The sequence below is a fragment of the Mauremys reevesii genome, linkage group 14 (genome assembly GCF_016161935.1).
Source record: "Mauremys reevesii isolate NIE-2019 linkage group 14, ASM1616193v1, whole genome shotgun sequence".
Lineage (NCBI taxonomy): Eukaryota > Metazoa > Chordata > Testudines > Geoemydidae > Mauremys > Mauremys reevesii.
Window position 1 is genome coordinate 4,719,446 of NC_052636.1, and position 20,017 is coordinate 4,739,462.

At 51.0% G+C, this 20,017-nt stretch overlaps 1 protein-coding gene and 1 non-coding gene across 2 annotated transcripts in view; one reads left to right on the top strand and one right to left on the bottom strand.

Annotated features, from left to right (window-relative positions):
* LOC120381416 (zinc finger protein 271-like) overlaps positions 1 to 20,017 on the bottom strand; it is a 1,091,725-nt gene that overhangs the window by 780,211 nt on the left and 291,497 nt on the right. The window lies entirely within an intron of this gene.
* TRNAT-AGU lies at positions 5,210 to 5,284 on the top strand. Its single transcript has one exon. It is a non-coding gene; the product is annotated as a tRNA-Thr (tRNA).

Here is a 20,017-nt window from a genome sequence, read left to right on the forward strand (position 1 = left end):
GTTTTGCACAAATCCTCATGCCTCTCTGCATCTGGCATCCCCAAAGAACTGCAGACCAAAGTGGAGGATCTCCCTTTTGATAAGGACAAACTTTCTCCTACCCTCCCCCGTCCCTCCTCACGGACCCTTCTCACGACCACTTACTTCACACAGAAGTGGTGCATCTTCTACAACTAGGTGCAGAGGACCTTTGCCACCGCAAAATCAAGGGACAGGTTTCTACTACTGTTACTTTCTAACTCAGAAAAAGACTGGAGGATGGAGGCCTATACTAGATCTACACCGACTGAACAAATTCATGAGGATACAAAGATTCAAAATGGTCACACTGGGCACAAGAATACCTACACTGGATCAAGGGGACTGGTTCACACCTCTCGACCTACAGGATGTTTAATTTCATATATCAATCCATTCAGTTCACAGACGCTTTCTACGATTCACAATCGGTCACGACCATTTTCAATACAGAGTCTTTCGGGTCTTTCGGACCCGCCACAGCACCGAGAGTTTTTTCCAAAACTCTAGCCGTGGACGGGGCTCATCTCCGCAAACACGGGGTCACGCTGTTCCCCTATCTGGACCATTGCCTCATCAAGGGCAACTCCTATGGCGAGACACTTCAAGCTACCTGTTTCGCCATCTCCCTCTTTCACAGCCTAGGCCTCCAAATAAACATCCAAAAATCCACCCTGACACCTAAACAATAGATCGAGTTCATCGGAGCTCATCTCGACTCAATCCAGAGCAGGGCCTCTCTCCCATATCACAGATTCCTCGCTATCACGCAGCTCAAACGCACGCTCTTTATTCGTCCCAGGACACAGGCAAAACTCTGCCTACAGCTTCTTGGTCACATGACAGCCACCACCTTCGTGGTTCACCACGCCAGGCTACACATGAGATGTCTCCAGGCCTGGCTCAATTCCAATTCCAAACCCAACAGACACACCTGACGGATGCTGCTAACTCCTCCTCCCAATGTTATAGCTTCCCAACATTGATAAACAAGTCCAGAAAACCTCTGCACAGGGGTTTCCTTCCAGCAGTGTTCCCCAACTCCTCATGCTTACCCACCCCGGATGCTTCCCTGATTGATTGGGGAGCGCATCTAGGGGAACACAGGGCACAAGCCCGATAGTCCGCATCAGAGATGCACCTACACATAAAGCTCTTAGAACTCAGAGCAGTGAGGCGAGCATGCCTTCACTTTCTTCCTCTCATAAAGAACAAATCTCTTCGGGCATTAAGAGACAACATAGCATGCATGTACTACATATACAGACAAGGGGGAGCCTGATCACATTCCCTTTGCAGGGAAGCCATTAAACTATGGATCTGGTGCATACGACATCGAATACAGATCATCGCTTCCTACCTACCAGACTGCCACAACACTACTGCCGACGCACTCAGCAGGCACTTCTTGACACAACGTGAATGGGAACTGTCCCTCGCAGTACTCCAACAGCTCTTCTCCCTCTGAGGCACCCTGTCAATAGATCTCTTTGCCACAACCCAGAATCGAAAATGTTCCGTTTTGCTCCAGAGTGAGACTCGAGACTGCATCCCTAGGAGATGCATTCCTCATACCATGGAACAACTCCCTCCTGTATGCCTTCCACCAATCCCTCTGTTACACAGGGTTCTTCGGAATATTGCTGACGACAAGACCCAGGTCATCCTTATTGCCCCAGCTTGACCAAGACAGATGTGGTATCCCTACCTACTCCGCATGTCCTCCCGTCTTCCACGGGCTCTCCCCAACAGGCCAGAACACATTTCCCAGGACAACGGACGGGTCCTTCACCCCCAGCTCCAAAAGCTCCACCTCACAGCCTGGTTCCTTCATGGTTCCAAACCCATGAACTAGCCTGTTCCGAGCAAGTCCAATATGTCCTCCTACACAGCAGGAGAGACTCTAGTCGTAAACCTACCTGCAGAAGGGGAAGCGTTTCGCCCTCTGGTGCTCACGTAATCACTTAGCACCCAATAACGTGACCCTCCCTAACATTCTAGACTACCTCCTGAATCTAAAACAGGACAGACTTTCGCTCAGCTCCATCAAAGCGCACCTGGCGGCGCTTACCACCTTCCATGACCTATTAGACAGTTATTCATTCTTTACCCACACCACCATAAAACGCTTTCTAACGGGTCTGAAAACTCTCTACCCTGAAATTTACCCAACAGCGGCTGCATGGAATCTTAACCTCGTTCTTCATGCTCTCATGAAACCTTCATTTGAGGCCTTGGCTACCTCTCATCTCCATACGTCCATGAAGGTACATTTCTTAGTTGCCATAACATCAGCAGGGAGAGTTGGTTAAATGAGCGCCCTGATGGCCCACCCTCCCTACACAATCTTCTCCACAGACAAAGTCACTTTGAGACCACATCCTAAATTTCTTCCTAACATGGTATTGACCTTCTACCTCAACCTACCTATATACTTACCTACTTTCTATCCCAAACCTCACAAGAGTCCACAAGAGGCAACCCTGCATACTCTCAACCTCAGGCAAGCAATCGCCTTTTATTTAGACAGGACTAAACCATTTCATAAGTCGCCATGACTCTTTGTTTCCATTACCGAAAGATTGAAAGGTACCGCTATCTCTAAACAACGTCTATCCAAGTGGATCTCTGACTGCATCAGATCCTGTTATCGTGCAAAGAATCTTCAACCGCCCGACAACATTAGCACTCATTCCACTAGAGCCATGTCGGCATCCATTGTCGTCTTACACAATATTCCCATTCCTGATACCTACATGGTCATCTGAACACATGTTTGCAAAACACTATGCTCTAATGCAAGACACCACGGCAGACACAATAGTAGGTCATACAGTACTATCTTCAGTACTCCCTGCCTTATCTCCAAAGTCCCACCGACCATAGTGGGTACTGCTACACATTCACCTAGAGTGGAGCACCCACAGGGACAGCACTCGAAGAAGAAGAGAAAGTTACTCACCTTGCAGTAACTGAGGTTCTTCGAGATGTGTGTCCCTGTGGGTGCTCCACTCCCCGCCCTCCTCCCCTCTACTTTGGAGGACTGTGATGACTCTCCATGGTAGAGAAGGAACTGAGGAGGGTGTGGGGCGCACGCACTCAGGAAGATTCCAACTAGACGGGAGATACCATCTGGGTGCGTGCGCCCCAACCAGGCACTGCTACCGAAAATCTCCGATCAACGGCGCCGGGACGCACCGTCACCTAGAGTGGAGCACCCACAGGGACACACATCTCGAAGAACCTCAGTTACTGCAAGGTGAGTAACTTTCTCTTATGAATATTGGCTCTATGCTGCCTGTATTTCAATCTTGTGCTCTGCTTCCGGGGAACACCCCAGACAAGCTGGTGTCAGTTCTGCGTAGCCTGCTTGATGGTCCATTAAGGACCATCAGCTGTACAATCGCCCCACTGAGAGAAGGCAGATACGCCTTGTGACTCAGCAAGGTCTGCAGGGACCTGCCTATGGAGAGAACTCTAAGGTTTTTCTATGCCACGTGCTAGACAGAGTGTCTTTGGGACAAAGAAAGCAAAGACCACATGGCAAGAGACTATAAAAGGCTAATGCCTCGTCTCCATCTTGTCTTCAATCCTGCTTCTTATCTCTGGAGGGACTTTGCTACAAACTGAAGCTCTGTACAAATGACTGAATGACCCATCCCAGCTGTGGATGTACTCCAGAGACTTGATTTGAACCTGCAGTTTATTCCATCACTGTTACAAGCCTGATCCAAGAACTTTGCCATTACTGTATGTGAAGGGTTCAAATCCATGTGCATTTTATATAACAACCTGGTCTATGGATTGTGCCAGTTCTTTTCCAGACCCAAAGTCCAGAGTATGGTCAAGGGACCAGAGGCTTAGCAAATAGTGACCAGCTAAGAGAAAGCTGGGTAAACAGAAAGCCTTGCTTGCTAAGATAGGCCTGGTCAGCAAATTGCCAGGTGTTGGAGCTAAGAACTAAATGATTGTGTCTTATTCAGAATTGCAGACTGAAGAAAGAATCCCTATTCCTATTGTGTTTGTTTCTTCTCTAGGGAGACCTTCTTCCCACAGATCCAACCTTGAGTTTATGAAAAGTTGGCACGTCAGTATAAGATATGGCATCCTTCCACCTCCCTTCCCAGGGACCAATGCCTGCCTTAAGACACACAGAAAACAATCTTTATTGCCACATACTTTCACTCTTTCTTTGCTTTAACCCCTAGGAATGTACCTGTTGGACAATCAAAGGAGTTGCTCCATTCCTATGGATCCCAAATCAGAATTCAACCTATATATTTTATACTACTAACATTTTATCAAAGTATTAATGAAATGTTAACTTGCTAACTTGAGACCATGGGTGGAGACATTATGTAACCTGTTAACCATTGGCTACTGTGCTATCTTGTCTTGCTGCAAAACGTGTCCCAGGGTTTGGAACTGCCTACGCCGTCACTTTCCCCCACCCATGGAAAATCTATATAGTCTATTGTAATTAATTAATTAACAGTGTCTCTGAGCCTAATAAGACCACTCCACCAGCACTGTGTGTAATAAACTCCTATTGTTGACCTCTACACAGTGGAGATTTGTGTCCTTCACAGACACCTGCTGAAGAAAGAGGAGATTCAGCATCCAGCTTGGCTGAATGTGTCTCCTCTCCCCACAGCTTGGTGATCTTTTGAGGAAATGGAGAAGACTGCCTTTGCCTAGCTGTACATCGCTTGCAAAAGAAACAGGTCTTTTTGGTTACAAGTGTTGAAAGGAGCCATTAGACAAATGTGGAGACAGGAAAAATGTCCCCCAATTGAACTGGCATCCATGGATGCTGAAGCCACAACACAGAGTGCTAAACACTATATGAGAATGGCTGGTGTCAGCAGAGTCTCTACCAAAGCCTTTTCCCACCAGCAGGGGCCTCTCTGTGCACAAAACTCCTGGTAGCATGATGGCTGCAGGCAGTAGAGAACTCTATTTTGGCATCTCTTTGTCGGTGAACATCTGCAGTGGCTGTTTAAAGGTCTCTGGATAGTGATCTTTGGGAAGAGCTGGCTGAAGTGTCTTCCTTGTAACCAGGAGATCCTGGCTTGGCCTGCCAGTTCTTCCTTGCAAGTCTTGAGGGAAATGGGGAATGTCTGTAGTTTGGAATTTGCAGGTGTTGTCCTGGACCATCAAATGGAACAGTGGCAAATACTTTCTTGCAGCAGGCACCATGGCTTAGCTGGCTTAAAGCACCTGTCTAGTAAACAGGAGATCCTGGGTTCAACTCCCAGTGGTGCCTTGTTCTATGGCTTTCATCTCCTCTGCTCACATTTTCCTGTGTCTTTCCAGGAAACAGAAGAGACCTCCCTTGGTATCCAAGTAATTGCTTGCTAAGGAAAAGGCTTTTTTGGAGAGAGGCATTGGAAAGAATCAAATCACAAGCCTGGAGTTGATGTAAAGGCTGCTGTGACTGGCATTAGCATGGTGGTTGCTTCAACTGCAATTGCTGCAACACGAGAGCCTGCGCCACATGTCCTTGTGATTCGCTGGGGATGTCTGCACACAGATGTCATGTCATCTTCCTTTTGATTGTCACTGATGAAAAATGGAGCCACTGGGAGAAAAGTTCCAGAGACACCTGCCAGGTAAAGTGGAGGTTAGAGATGCAGCACCCAGTGGTGCCTTGCCAAATGTGCCCACTCCTCCTACCTTTTGGTCAATCTTTTGAGGAAACAGAGAGGACTGCCTCTGCCTTGCAATGCAAATGCTTCCAAAAGAAACCAGTCGTTTTTTCTGACAAGTGTTGGAAGGAGGCACCTAAGAAACGTGGAGACAAGGAAAAGGTCACCGTAACTCAACTTGCATCCATGGCTCTTGAGGCCACAACGCAGAGCACTAAGCACTGTACGACCACAGCTGGGGACAGAAGGGTCTTTTCCAAAGGCATTTTCCACTTGCAGGGTCCTCTCTGTGCGCAGAATTCCTGATAGTTTGATGTCTGCAGGCCTTGGAGATCACTATTTTGCCATCTCTCTCACTGTTCCAGTGAACATCTGCTGTGGTTGTTGAAAGTCTGTGATGGGATCTATGGGATGCAACCTGAACAGTGGGACCCCTGAGCCCTGTGTCCCACAGGGGGATAGAAGAGCCTGTTAGTCTAGCACTCTCCCAACTGAACTACTTCAGCAGCTGCTCGGTTTCTTTTTGGCCTCCTGCTTTTCTGTCTGGGATGTTGTTGTCAGCTATGGCACAGAAAAAGGACGTCATTGCGAGCGGCCCATGAAGACAAGATTCACTTTTGCCTTCCTTGCTCAGCTTTACTTGCTTCCTCACCCTATTCCTGCCTTAGTTCCTGGGTTACCTGAAGGCGACGGGGGGCCAGCAGTACCAGGAGGAAGTTGGGCAGCTAGACCCTGGTGGCAAAAGTCCTGCCGCCACTTGCCACCCCACTCTCTTCTCCCAGCATCACATATTGGCCACCAGGGACTTGGGGCCCAGCAGCGCAATGGAAGGCAGTGGACAGAGCCACCCTCGCCTTGAAGCTCCGGCTCATTAAACCACATCTTCAGTTGCTGATGGCCAATGAGAGACTGGCATCGCTTGCTATTTTAGCACTTGGAAATGCCATTGGTCAATCTTTGGATCTCTGTAATGCTGCGCTTCAGTTCATGGGGGAAAGGCGAGAGAAGCGACCTTTCAACTAAAGGCCTGGGGTTAACATCCTAACGCTGTCTGTCTCCGACTGTAACACTATTTAATACCGGCCCACCCTGTGCTGGTGAGTGCTCCATTGCTAGATGTTAGTACATTTCAGTTACTGTCAAAATTAAAAAGTTTCTATATGCTTAAAGAAAATGCATTTGTTTTATTTGCTTATATATGGCATGAATAAATACAGGTTTACAGAACCTAGCCTGCAAATTTATCATCTTATATGACAGAGAAAATCATGCATCGAAATTGTGCGTCAAAATCATGAGCTGAGCTACAAATGCAATGAAAAATAAGATATTCAAAATTTTAACATATGGGCGGAGGGGCACTGAAGACACGTCTTGCCTGGGAGAGGCACTTGGTCTAGGAGAGGCCCTGTCAGGGAGAACAGGAGTTAGTGTCAGACGCCTATTTCCAGGCTGTAATCTGTGGGCGCCCTGCTCTGGGGGAGGGATCGCGGTAGCCCAGACTCAGGGCTGGAACAGGCCCCGGATTGAGGGGGTGGCTGCAGGGTTTGCAGAGCTCTGAGGTCTCAGACAATGTGTCTCTCCCAAAGCCTCAGATCTGCATCCCCCGAAGGCTCCTGCGCTGCCTCCGCTCCTTTCACAGTCTACAGCAAGGAGCAGCATCAAGGGTCAGGGATGAGCCATAGGCACTAGGTGGGGGGCAGAGGCTTCAGGAGCCCAGAGTGTTTGCCTGTCTGGGCATTTTGGCTGAGACCTCAGGGACACATTGTGAGGCAGAATCCCAGGCATCTGTATGAAAGGAGCATAAGGACATAAGGACGTAAGGACGTACGAACGGCCAGACTGGGTCAGACTGGGTCCATCTCGCCCAGTATCCTGTCTTCCTATAGCGGCCAAAGCCAGGTGCCCCAGAGCGAATGAACAGAACAGGGAATCACCAAGTGACCCATCCCATGTCACTTATTCCCAGCTCCTGGCAAACAGAGACTAGGGACACCATCCCAGCCCATCCTGGCTCAGAGCATGTCCTCCATGAATTGATTTAGCTCTTTTTTTGAACCCTGTTATAGTCTTGGCCTTCACAACCTCCTCTGGCAAGGAGTTCCACAGGTTGACTGTGCGTTGTGTGAAAAAAACTTCCTTTTGTTTGTTTTAAACGGGCTGCCTATTAATTTCATTTGGTGACCCCTAGTTCTTGTGTTATGAGAAGGAATAAGTAACACTCCTTATTTACTTTCCCCACACCAGTCATGATTTTATAGACCTCTAGCATATTTCCCCTTAGTCATCTTTTCTCCAAGCTGAAAAGTCCCAGTCTTATTATTCTCTCCTCATGTGGCAGACACTCCATACCCGTTTCTGAACCTTTTCCAATTCCAATACATCTTTTTTAAGATGGAGCGACCATATCTGCATGTAGTATTCAAGTATTCACTCACACACACAGCTTGCAAGGAAAACGTCACCTGCTCCTCTGCTTTGCAGAATCCAAACACAAGGAAAGCTTGTCAGGTCCTGGTGGAGATGGCAGCGAGTCAGGTGTGGGCAGACACTATATCTTACACCCAGGCAGGCACCATGGCTTAGCTGGCTAAAGCACCTGCCTTGTAAACAGGTGATCCTGGGTTCAACTCCCAGTGGTGGTTTTTGGGGCACCTGCTATTGGCTACTGTCAGAGGACAAGATTCAGAGCTAGATGGGCCTTTGGTCTAGCCTAGTGTGGTTTTTCTCATGGTTTAAGTTACACTCATGGGCACTGATAATAGTTACTGAAAGTTTGGGAGTTAGGCGCTGATAGATCAGTGGTCCCAGCCCCTTGTAGACACCCCCCTCCCTCTGGGACAGGGGCAGGTCTCGCACCAAAGGCTCATTGTGGCTGCCAGAACCTGTGAGTGGCTCATTTCGTTTGCACCCTGGGTTGAGTCCTGCTTTGTGCACCATGTCTGAGAATGAAAATCCTAAACCGCCCTTTGAAATGACAAATGCAGCAGGACATGTCATTGTCCCCGCCCCAGAGCAGACAGACCAATGGAGAAATGCCATAGAGTCCAAGGTAATACTTCACTGCAGTTTTACCATTTCCACTTGCTAAACTCCCTCCTATCTGCCCAGCCCAGGTGTCCTCTGCCTCAGCTGCTGCTCCCGGCCTGCTCTAGAGTCAAACATGCAGGGCCCCCAGGGGAACAGAGGCTGGGACAGGGCAGCAGCCTGGGCTGGGCTGATGCTGGGAGTTCTCATTCCCTGAGAACTGGCCTGGCTCCCTTCTCAACAGCAAACAACTCAATTCCACGCCCCCTCCCCAGAAAAATCAGCCTGGAGCCAAGGGCAGCAGGGTACGATTCCCTCGAGTTCCCACCGAGGCAGGAGAGACCCCAGGGCCTTTCTAGCAGAGCTTATGGAACCGACGTGGGGAAACCAGCCTTTAATAACAGGCAGTTCACATTTAAGCTCAGTGTTTTTAACAATTTTTACAACCTTAAATCACCCTTCAATCGCAGTGTCACTATCCATAACGTTGCTTCAGCCTTATAGGTTCCCAAGTGCAAAACTCAACATCTCTTCAAACACAAGAGAGTGCAGATCAGTCAGTGTTCAGAGTCATCCCACATAAAAGAATCATGTTGTGGTACATATTGGCCTCATCATGTGGCCGTTGCCTTTCCCTCCGCTCTGTTAAAAGTTTTGGTATTTTGCACAGAAACTTTCTTCCCTCCGGAGAGACCTGGGAACCAAGGCTGCAAGACAAACACCTTTAAGAGGAGGCGTAACCTGTCAAAAAATGATCTCCCTCCTTCGGTTTAGTGACAGCCTGAAATGTTACTTATCCCGGCAGAGCCGGAGGATTGAAAGCAGCTACATCAAATCCCTGTGTAGCTAGCAGGAATGAACACAAACACTCCCTGGTATCTGAAGAAATGTTTAGTTTTACCCTTGGTAAACTAGAAGTCTAAAGGGAAGGCAGGTGGTGCCATAATAAAGAGTGAAACACAAAACAATTATCATAGTTATGCCCATAGTGACTGCAAAATATTTCTATATTCTCCTTCTTATCAGTGTATTATTTTCTCTGGCGTCTATACATTGACTATACCTTGACCAAGAAATTTGAATCTTGATAAAATAATCGACTACCCCCTGGTTACGGCAATGGACTTGATACACACTCGGGCGTCCCTACACAGGTTCAGGTACTAACAACAGTGGCTGCCTTTTAGCCATAGCTTTTAATCAGGGCAATACACTGATCCTGTGAAATCATTTCCCAGCCGGAGTCCATCGCCCACATTCCTTAGGGCATTGGGCCACCATGTGGACGTTTCATTTCCCTCCTCAATTTCACACAGAGACACAATTTCCCTTGCACAGATCCATGAACAGCAAAACCTCCCTGTGTCTCTTGTCTGAGCCAGGGCATTCAATTCCATTGACACCTTCTCTCCTGCAATGGCAATGGTCATGCAGATGGAACGAGGCCACCTTCACCTCTGACAGTGAGATATTGGATCAGCTCTTTCTTTACGCTGCTGTTGTTAGTCCATGAAACATCAGGGATGGATGCAAGGCTGAGTTCATGCACCAACCCCCTGAAACATTTCAGTGCCCCAGAGAAATCCTGACTCCGGCTATTGGCATGATCTGGTGGAGATTCGAATAGGAATGGGACGGTCTGAATTGTCAGTGTGGGGAATGAACAACAATCTATAGCAATGTCGTTAACCACAAACACACTCTAATCATGCTCCAGCCGGAAGGGAAATGGGCAAGAACTCTTGTTGTTCAGCCATGGACACACCTACACTAATGCACAGTCAGGAGTGTGCTGGGGGAGCTGGTCTGAGCAATATGAAGTGACAATTCAGTGAGAACAGAATCATTGTGTAGTGAAGCACCTATACACGAAGTAGTTGTGGCTGAGTGGTTAAGGCGATGGACTAGAAATCCATTGGGGTCTCCACAGGCAAGTTTGAATCCTGCCAACTACAGAAGCATCAGTGTATTGTCACTGCTCTTGTTGTAGTGCCTGAGCATCCACAGAGCCAGACCTGGTCTCACTCTGAGGCTGTCTACACTTAAAATGTTGCTGTGACACTGCTACAGCACTGTGGAGTAGACAGTTGCTACAGTGAGTGGAGGGGTTTTCCATCCCTATAATGGCTACATTGACAGAACAATCTTTCCTTTCATTTAGCACTATCTAACCATGGCTTAGGGCAGCTTAATTATACTGATTTCAGGGTTTTTCTCATCCTGAAAGACGTACTTCTTAGAGGGTTTATCCCATCACGCTCCCATTCCCTGGTCCTTCTCGCATGACCTGAGAGCAGCAATACCCGCAGTTCAAGAGGTGCAAACAATTCAATGTTTATTGGGGTAAACTTCCAGCAAGCAATGATTCCAATTTCCTTCCTCGGTATCGCCCTTCCCAGCTCTGACACCACAGAGGCTTGTCTGTGTCCCTGTTCCCATTCCCTCTTCCTATTCCCCCCTTAGCAAAACATAACTCCAATTCCTCTACCCCCATTCCCATTCCCCCCCTTACTTCCTGATTGACTGCAGACTATATAGTGAAACTGGAGTTCTGCTTAGCTATACCTTAACCAATCACTTTACTGAAATGTAACTAACCAATCCCAACATATTGTAACATGATTACCTAACCAGTTATACCCCACCACCTGAATTGCTTTACACCCAACAAATTAATTATACAGCAGACAGAAACAATCACAGAACCAGACAGAGATTATAAAGACAGGCAATAGGAAAGTGGAGACTACAGTGCTAGAACAACAAAGAAATGAGGATTTCAGACCCCAGCTATTGATAAGTGAGTTGTTGCCAGACAGGATGCTATCATGGTAGAGGTTGTGGATGCTGGTTGCTTAGCTGTCTGGCCCCCAGGGCAGGATTTTGAGGGTCTCAGAATGCCAGCACCCATCTTTTGTTCGCTTAAAACGTGAGCAGGGAGATTCCAACACCGCAGAAAAAATGGTTACTTAGAACAACAGTTACAAAGGTAAGTAACCATTTTTTCTTCTTCTTCGAGTGATTGCTCATATCCATTCCAGTTAGGTGATTCCCAAGCCTTACCTAGGCGGAGGGGTCGGAGTGAGTCGTGGCGGAATGCAGGACCGCAGAGCCAAAGGCTGCGTCCTCTCTCAATAGTTGGACCAGAGCATAGTGAAAGGCGAAAGTATGAACCGACGACCAGGTCGCTGCTCGGCATATTTCTTGTATCGGTACATGTGCCAGAAAGGCAGCAGAAGACGCCTGGGCCCTGGTAGAGTGGGCGGTGAGATGGCCCAAAGGGACATTCGCCAAGTTATAACAGGTGCGTATGCACTCTGTGAGCCATGAGGAGATTCGCTGCGACGAGACAGGAAGACCTCGCATTCGGTCAGCAATTGCCACAAAGAGTTGAGAGGATTTGCGGAACGGTCTTGTCCAATCAACATAGAAAGCCAATGCCCTTCGAACATCCAGGGAGTGAAGTCGTTGCTCTCATGAGGATGCATGAGGTTTTGGAAAGAAGACCGGAAGGAAGATGTCTTGGTTATTGTGGAACGCGGACACTATCTTCGGGAGGAACGCTGGATGCGGACGTGGCTGCACCTTGTCCTTATGAAAAACGGTGTACGGTGGGTCCACCGTGAGCGCTCTGAGCTCAGAGACCCGTCTGGCTGATGTGATAGCCACCAGAAAAACGGTCTTCCATGACAGGTACAGCAAGGAACAGGTGGCTAATGGCTCAAAGGGTGGGAACATGAGCCTGTTGAGAACCAGATTGAGGTCCCAGGTAGGAGTCGGATGGCACACCTGGGGGTAGAGACGGTCAAGGCCCTTTCTGAAACGGGTAGTCAACGGATGAGAGAACAGCGTATATCCCCCCTCACCGGGGTGAAAAGCGGAGATGGCCGCTAAGTGCACCTTCATAGAGGACAGTGCAAGACCTTGCTGTTTTAGCGACCAGAGATAGTCAAGGACTATCAGAAGTGGAAGCTCTGAAGGAATAGTGTCGTGCACGTGAGCCCAGCAAGCGAAGCGCTTCCACGTGGCCAGGTAGGTAGATCGAGTGGAAGGCTTTCTGCTGCTCAATAAAACATGCTGCACGGGGGCAGAGCAGCGCAATTCCGACTGGTCTAGCCACTCAGGAGCCACGCCGTGAGGTGGAGGGCCGTCAGGTCTGGGTGACGGAGAGTGCCGTGACCTTGGGTTATAAGATCCGGGTGAAGTGACAGAGGAATTGGGCTGGCTACCGACAGACGGAGCAGCGTGGTGAACCAGTGTTGTCTGGGCCACGCTGGCGCAATTAAGATGAGACGTGCTTTGTCCCGTCGGAGCTTCAGCAGGACTCTGTGTATGAGGGGGAACAGGGGAAAGGCGTAGAACAGATGACGAGTCCATGGAAGGAGAAACGCGTCTGACAGAGAGCCCGGTGACAGGCCTTGAAAGGAGCAAAACTCTTGGCATTTGCGGTTTGATCGGGATGCAAACAGGTCTACATGGGGAAATCCCCACTGTTGGAAAATGGCATGAGCGATGTCCACGCTCAGCGACCACTCGTGGCAGAGAAAGGATCTGCTCAGGCGATCCGCGACGGTGTTCTTGACGCCGGGAAGGAACAACGCCACCAGATGTATCGAGTGGGCTATGCAGAATTCCCACAGTAGCATCGCCTCGTGGCAGAGGTGGGGAGAGCGGGTCATGCCTTGCTTGTTGATATAGTACATGGCCGTTGTGTTGTCCGTAAAGACTGAGACACAACGGCCGCAGAGGCGAGCTTGGAACGTCTGGCATGCCAGGCGCACTGCACGCAGCTCCCTCACGTTGATGTGCAGGTTCAACTCCTGCACCGACCAAAGGCCCTGAGTACGAAGATGGCCGAGATGAGCCCCCCATCCGAGGGATGAGGCGTCCGTCATCAGGGAAAGGGAAGGTTGAGGAGGATGGAATGGGACCTCTGCACATACGAGTGATAGGGCCAGCCACCAGTTCAGGGATTGAAGGACGCTCGTTGGAATGGTGAGCAGGGTATCCAGAGGGTCCCTGTGCGGACGGTATAGCGAGTTGAGCCACAGCTGGAGGGGGCGGAGGCGGAGCCTGGCAAACGGAATTACGTGCATGCAAGCCGCCATGTGACCGAGGAGGCAGAGACAAGCGCGGGCCGAGGACATACGAGAGGTCTGAAGGGCGCGAATTAGCTGTGTAAGGGCCTGGAATCGTAGCTGAGGAAGGTAGGCTCTGGCTAGTGATGAGTCCAGGGTCGCGCCAATAAAGTCCAACCTCTGAGTTGGTACTAAGGTGGACTTTTCTATGTTGAGAACCAGGCCCAGACGTGTGAACAAGTCTTTGATCACTGTGACATGTTGCTGGACTGTGGTCTGCGAGTCCCCCCGATGAGCCAGTCGTCTAGGTAGGGAAAAACGCAGATGCCATGCCGACGGAGGTGGGTGGCGACAACGGCCATGCACTTCGTAAACACCCTTGTGGCCGTGGATAGGCCGAAGGGGAGGACCGCAAACTGGAAGTGAAGGTGAGTGATTGTAAATCGGAGGAAACGCCTGTGTGGTGGAAAGATGGCGATATGAAAATAAGCGTCCTTCATATCGAGGGCAGCATATCAGTCTCCCGGATCCAATGTAGGGATAATGGTCCCCAGAGATACCATGCGGAACTTCAACTTCAGCATGTATTTGTTGAGGTCTCGCAGGTCGAGGAGGGGTTGGAGGCCCCCTTTGGACTTGGGGATCAAAAAATAACGGGAATAAAACCCCTTGCTCCTCTCCCTCTCCGGAACTCTCTCTACTGCTCCGATAGCGAGGAGCGAGTGCACCTCTTGTAAGAGGAGTTGCTCGTGAGAGGGGTCCCTGAAGAGGGACCGGGAAGGAGGGTGGGAAGGTGGGGTGAAACAGGTGGAGTTGGTAACCACGTTCCACAGTGCTTAGGACCCAGGCATCGGTGGTCAGCTGGGCCCACGCCGGGAGGAAATGGGAAAAATGGTTGGAAAAAGGCAGGGAGGGATCTAGAGAAAGATCTGGTATGCCGTCCCTGGGCGCATCTTCAAAAGGACGGTTTAGGCCCCGCTGGTTTAGAAGGGGCCCGCCCTTGGGACGGTTAGTGGCCAGGTTGCCGTCTATGTCCTCCGCGACCCCGTCGCCGACCAGAGTCCTGTCTGTAGCGAGGCATATGGTAAGGCCGGTTAAGCTGGGGGTGGAACGGACGCCTCTGGGTTACAGGGGTATGCATCCCCAAAGTACGGATAATGACTCTATTGTCCTTTAGGTTCTGGAGCCTAGAGTCCGTCTTTTCGGAGAACAGAGCCTTAGAGTCAAAAGGAAGGTCCTGAATGGTGTACTGTACTTCAGGGGGAAGCGTTGAACTCTGGAGCCAAGAGATCCGGCGCATGGTAATGCCCAAGGCTATAGTACGTGCCCCCGAGTCAGCTGCATCCAAGGAGGCTTGTAATGAAGTGCGCGCTACCTTTTTACCTTCCTCTACGAAGGCTGCGAACTCCTGTCTTGAGTCCTGAGGTAGGAGCTCTTTGTACTTCTCTACCTCAGCCCAAGTGTCATGCCCGTAACAGCTCAGCAAGGCCTGCTGATTGGCCACTCGGATCTGCAGGGCACCAGCAGAGTAGACCTTGCGACCAAGCAAGTCCATTCTCCTGGCTTCCTTTGATTTAGGAGCCGGGCCTTGCTGGCCATGGCGCTCTTTATCGTTGACAGATTGGACCACCAACGACGAGGGGATAGGGTGCACATACAAATACTCATATCCCTTGGAAGGGACCATGTACTTGCGTTCCACCCCCCTGGCTGTGGGCGCAATAGAGGACGGAGTCTGCCATAAGCTATCAGCAGTCGCCTGGATAGTCTTAATGAAAGGGAGGGCGATGCGGGTTGGGGCGTCCGCTGACAAAATGGTCACTATCGGGTCGTCCACTTCCGATACCTCCTCAGCCTGTAGGTCCATTCGCAAGGCCACCCTGCGAAGAAGCTCTTGGTGTGCCCGTAAGTCAATAGGCGGGGGACCTGCAGACGACGACCCCACCACTGCCTCATCCGGGGAGGAGGAAGAAGAAGAAATCCTGGGCATGATGGTATCCCGCTCAGCGTCTGGGACCTGGGAAGGTTCCTGCTCCAGAGGTTCCTGAGCAGGCTGATTACCTTCCTCTACGAATGATGGTACCTCAGTGTCAACTGGGGGGCGGCTTATCGTAGCCTCCGGGATGCGCGGCTCGTGTGGTACGGTGCGCGTGGTAGGCACAGGAGCACCTTGGGCTTGGTGGTAGGCCCAAGGGGTCCAATAACCCCAGTGATGAGGGTCCTGGTCCGCATAGTGGGACTGCTGGAAGACTCCCGAAGGGACCTGAGGGTCATGTTCATCGACGTAGTAGCTGTCGGCATGTGACGAGGCCGACGCGTGCCTGGAGGGCCAGGGAGGAGCGGATAACCCCTGTGCCGAAGTGCCAACTGATCGTGTTTCCCGCCTCTGCAGCGACCGGTGCCAGGAGGCATCCCAACAGCGAGAGTGGGAGCGAGAACAGGACCTCTGACCGGCGCGGTGCCGGGAGGTCGACCGGGATCTCCATGCTCGGTGCCGGGAGCGGCTTCATGAGTAGCGGTGGCTGTAGCAGTACCGCGATCCGGAACGGTGCCGGGAGCAACGAGTCGGAGATCGGGAGAAAGACCGGTGCCACGAGTCAGACCGGTGCCGCGTAGTCGAGCGGTGCCGGGACTGCGAGCGGCGCCCGGAGTGAGATCGGCATCGGGACCGTGAGCGCTGGTGAGACCAGGAGCGGGATCGGTGCCGGTCGGACTCGGTGCCGGCAGGCGGCTTGAGCATTGACGGCTTGCCCATGGAACGGGGCGCCCGCACCGGCGGCGCTGGGGGCGGAGGCACAGCCGGGTCTGTCAACGCAATAAGGTCCCATGACGCTGCGAAGGTCTCCGGAGTCGACGGCAGTTGGATCTCAACCGCGGCCGGAGCTGGGGAGGTCACAGGTGCCGGACTCGACGGCCTCTGGGCGGCCGGAGTCAACGGTGCCGGCAGAAGTGTCTGCGCCGGAGGAGCCGGTGCCGCGGCAGGTTTCGGTGCTGGGCGGTCCAGTCGGGGCGCGCTCTGGTGCTTGGGAGCAGGCAGTGCCGAAGAGGCAGCGGCCTTCCCTTTCTTCGCCTTTGGCGAGAGAGCACGTCCCTGGGAGGATTTCGGTGCCAATGGCACTCTTGGTTGCTGCACTGAAGAGTGGCCCGGCACCGTGGTGGGACTGAGAGTCTAGAGGGGCGGCGGGCGGTGCCGGAGCCGGAGGGGTTAAGGCTGCCTCCATGAGGAGTTGTTTAAGCCTAATGTCTCTTTCCCTCTTTGTGTGAGGCTTGAAAGCCTTGCAAATCGGGCACTTAGAAGACAAGTGTGACTCTCCCAGGCACTTTAAGCAGGAGCTATGAGGATCCCCTGTAGGCATAGGCCTGCGGCAGGCCGAACACAGCTTGAAACCCGGGGAGCCGGGCATGCGCTCCGGTCCCGGGTGCAGGTGGGGGCTAATCCTTGAACCCGCTAACTATCTAACACTAAACTGACTAAAAACTACCAAAAACAAGAAAACCTAAGACTAAGATAACAACTATGTACAATTTTTAGAGAAAGAACTATGAGGAAGCTAGGGAAGCGGAGGTCAGACAAGCTGCACTCCACTGTTCCAACGACCGACACGGGCGGTAAGAAGGAACTGAGGGTCGGGTGAGTCGGCTGAGGTATATATGCGGTGCCGTTATGGCGCCACTCCAGGGGGCGCTCAGCCGACCCACTGGGGTTGCTAGGGTAAAATCTTCTGACAAACGTGCACGCGGCGCGCGCACACCTAACTGGAATGGATATGAGCAATCACTCGAAGAAGAACCAAGTGATTCACCCCATGTGCTTCCCACAGATTTTTCATGGTCTCTGCCAGGAAATTAGTTCCCGAATCTGTAAGGATGTCGGAGGGCCAACCTACCCTGGCAAAAATGTCTGCTAAGGCCCGGCACACAGTTTTAGCCTTGGTGTTGCTTAGAGCTACTGCTTCCAGCCATTGGGTAGCAAAATCCATGAAAGTCAGTATGTACTGCTTTCCTCTGGGGGTCTTTTTTGGGAAAGGACCCAGAATATCCACAGCTACTCGCTGAAATGGGACCTCAATTATGGGGAGTGGCTGGAGAGGGGCTTTGACCTGGTCTTGGGGCTTTCCCACTCTTTGGCACACCTCACAAGACCGGTCATAATTAGCAACGTCCTTGCCCATTCCCTCCCAGTGGAAGGACTTCCCCAACCTGTCTTTGGTTCTGTTCACCCCAGAATGGCCACTGGGATGATCATGGGCTAAGTTTAAGAGCTTTACCCGGTACTTAGTTGGAACTACCAACTGTTTTTGAGGATGCCAGTCTTCCTGGTGTCCACCAGAAAGAATCTCCTTGTATAAAAGTCCTTGTTCTACGACAAAACGGGATCAGTTAGAAGACCTGAGAGGCGGTGGGGTGCTCTGTGCCACCGCCCAAGCTTTCTTGAGGCTGTCATCTGCTTCCTGCTCAGCCTGGAACTGTTCTCTTGAGGCTGGAGATACCAGTTCCTTCTTAGACTGTGGACTTGGGCTTGGTCCCTCTGGAAGCGATGTAGGTGATGGGGTTGTTTTCGTTGATTGTGAACCGCTTTCCGCTGGTGCACTTTGCGATATTTCAGGCTCTGGCTCAGCCTCTTAGGTAGGGTGGTCTGCTGTTTCTGCCAGTTCATGCCCACTGGTGCCCTCTGGCACTGGAGTTGTAGATGGGTTTGCAAGCGCTGGCGTCAGTGCTGGCAATGGTTCTGGTGCTGGTTGCTTTTCCAGTTCCGGTTCTGGGACTGGATGCACTATGGCTGTTGCAGTCGTTGGTAGGGGATCCAGTTCCACCGCCTCTGTCTGGGTCTCTGGTAACACAGACGGGGCCCTTGTGAACAGCTCAGGAACAGGGGTGGGAGTGGAAGCTTGCTTGGCATGGCCGCGTATGACCATTCCACCTCTTGGCCAGCTTCACCTGGTTGGCCAAGACTTCCCCCAGTAGCATGGGGATGGGATAATTGTCATAGACTGCAAAAGTCCACATTCCTGACCAGCCCTTGTACTGGACAGGCAATTCAGCTGTAGGCAAGTTTAAAGATTTTGACATGAATGGGTGAATTGTCACTTGGGCCTCTAGGTTGATGAATTTGGGGTTCACTAAGGATTGGTGGATAGCTGACACTTGTGCCTCGGTGTCGCTCCACGCGATAACCTTCTTCCCGCCCACTCTCAAGGTTTCCCTTCGCTCCGAGGGTATTTGAGAGGCATCTGGGCCTGGGGATCTTTGATGTGATGGTGGTGTAATGAACTGTTCTCGGCTGGGGTTCTTGGGGCAGTTGGCCTTTATATGTCCCAGTTCATTACATTTAACACATCACCCAGCTGATTGGTCACTAGGCTGAGGTGAGTTGCTGGAGACTGGTGAGGTGGGACAATACGGTGTCTGGGGCTTTCCTTGGGTTGTGGGTGGGGTCTTGGGTTGCCCCTGGTGATAGGGTTTATTTTCGGTTTGCCCCCTCTGATATTCGCTCCCCTTGCTAGTAGTTTTTTTCTTTTCTGCCACTTCCACCCATCTGGCTCCAATCTCCCCCGCCTCGGTTACAGTTTTGGGCTTCCCATCTAGGATGTACCTTTCTGTTTAATCAGGAACACCCTCTAAGAACTGCTCCATTTGCATTAGGAAGGCCAGCTCTTCCAGATTTTTAGCATTTGCTCCTGATATCCAGGCTTCCCCATTCTTTCCAGTGTGGTAGGCGTGTCGGGTAAATGACACATCTGGTTTCCACCTTAGGGCTCTGAACCGCCGACGGGCATGCTCAGGTGTTAGCCCCATTCTGATTCTGGCCTTGGTTTGAAAAAGATTATAATCGTTCATGTGTTCCTTAGGCATTTCAGCTGCCATCTCTGCTAAGGGTCCACTGAGCTGTGGCCTCAACTCTATCATGTACTGGTCTGCAGAGATGCTGTACCCAAGGCAGGCCCTTTCAAAATTTTCCAAGAAGGCCTCAGTATCATCACCTGCCTTGTAGGTGGGAAATTTTCTGGGATGGGAAACAGTACCAGGAGAAGGGTTGTTAGGGTTGGCTGGTCCATCCTGCTTAGCCTTTGCTAAGTCCAGTTCATGCTTTCTCTCTCTTCCATCTCTTTTTCTCTCATCTCCATCTCTTTTTGTTTCATCTCCATAGCTCTTTTGTGGTCAGCTTCTTTGGCTTTCTCTTCTGTGTACAGTCTAGCCAGTTCCTGTTTAACTGCTTCCTTGGTACTCATTTTTCTGCTTTCTTGT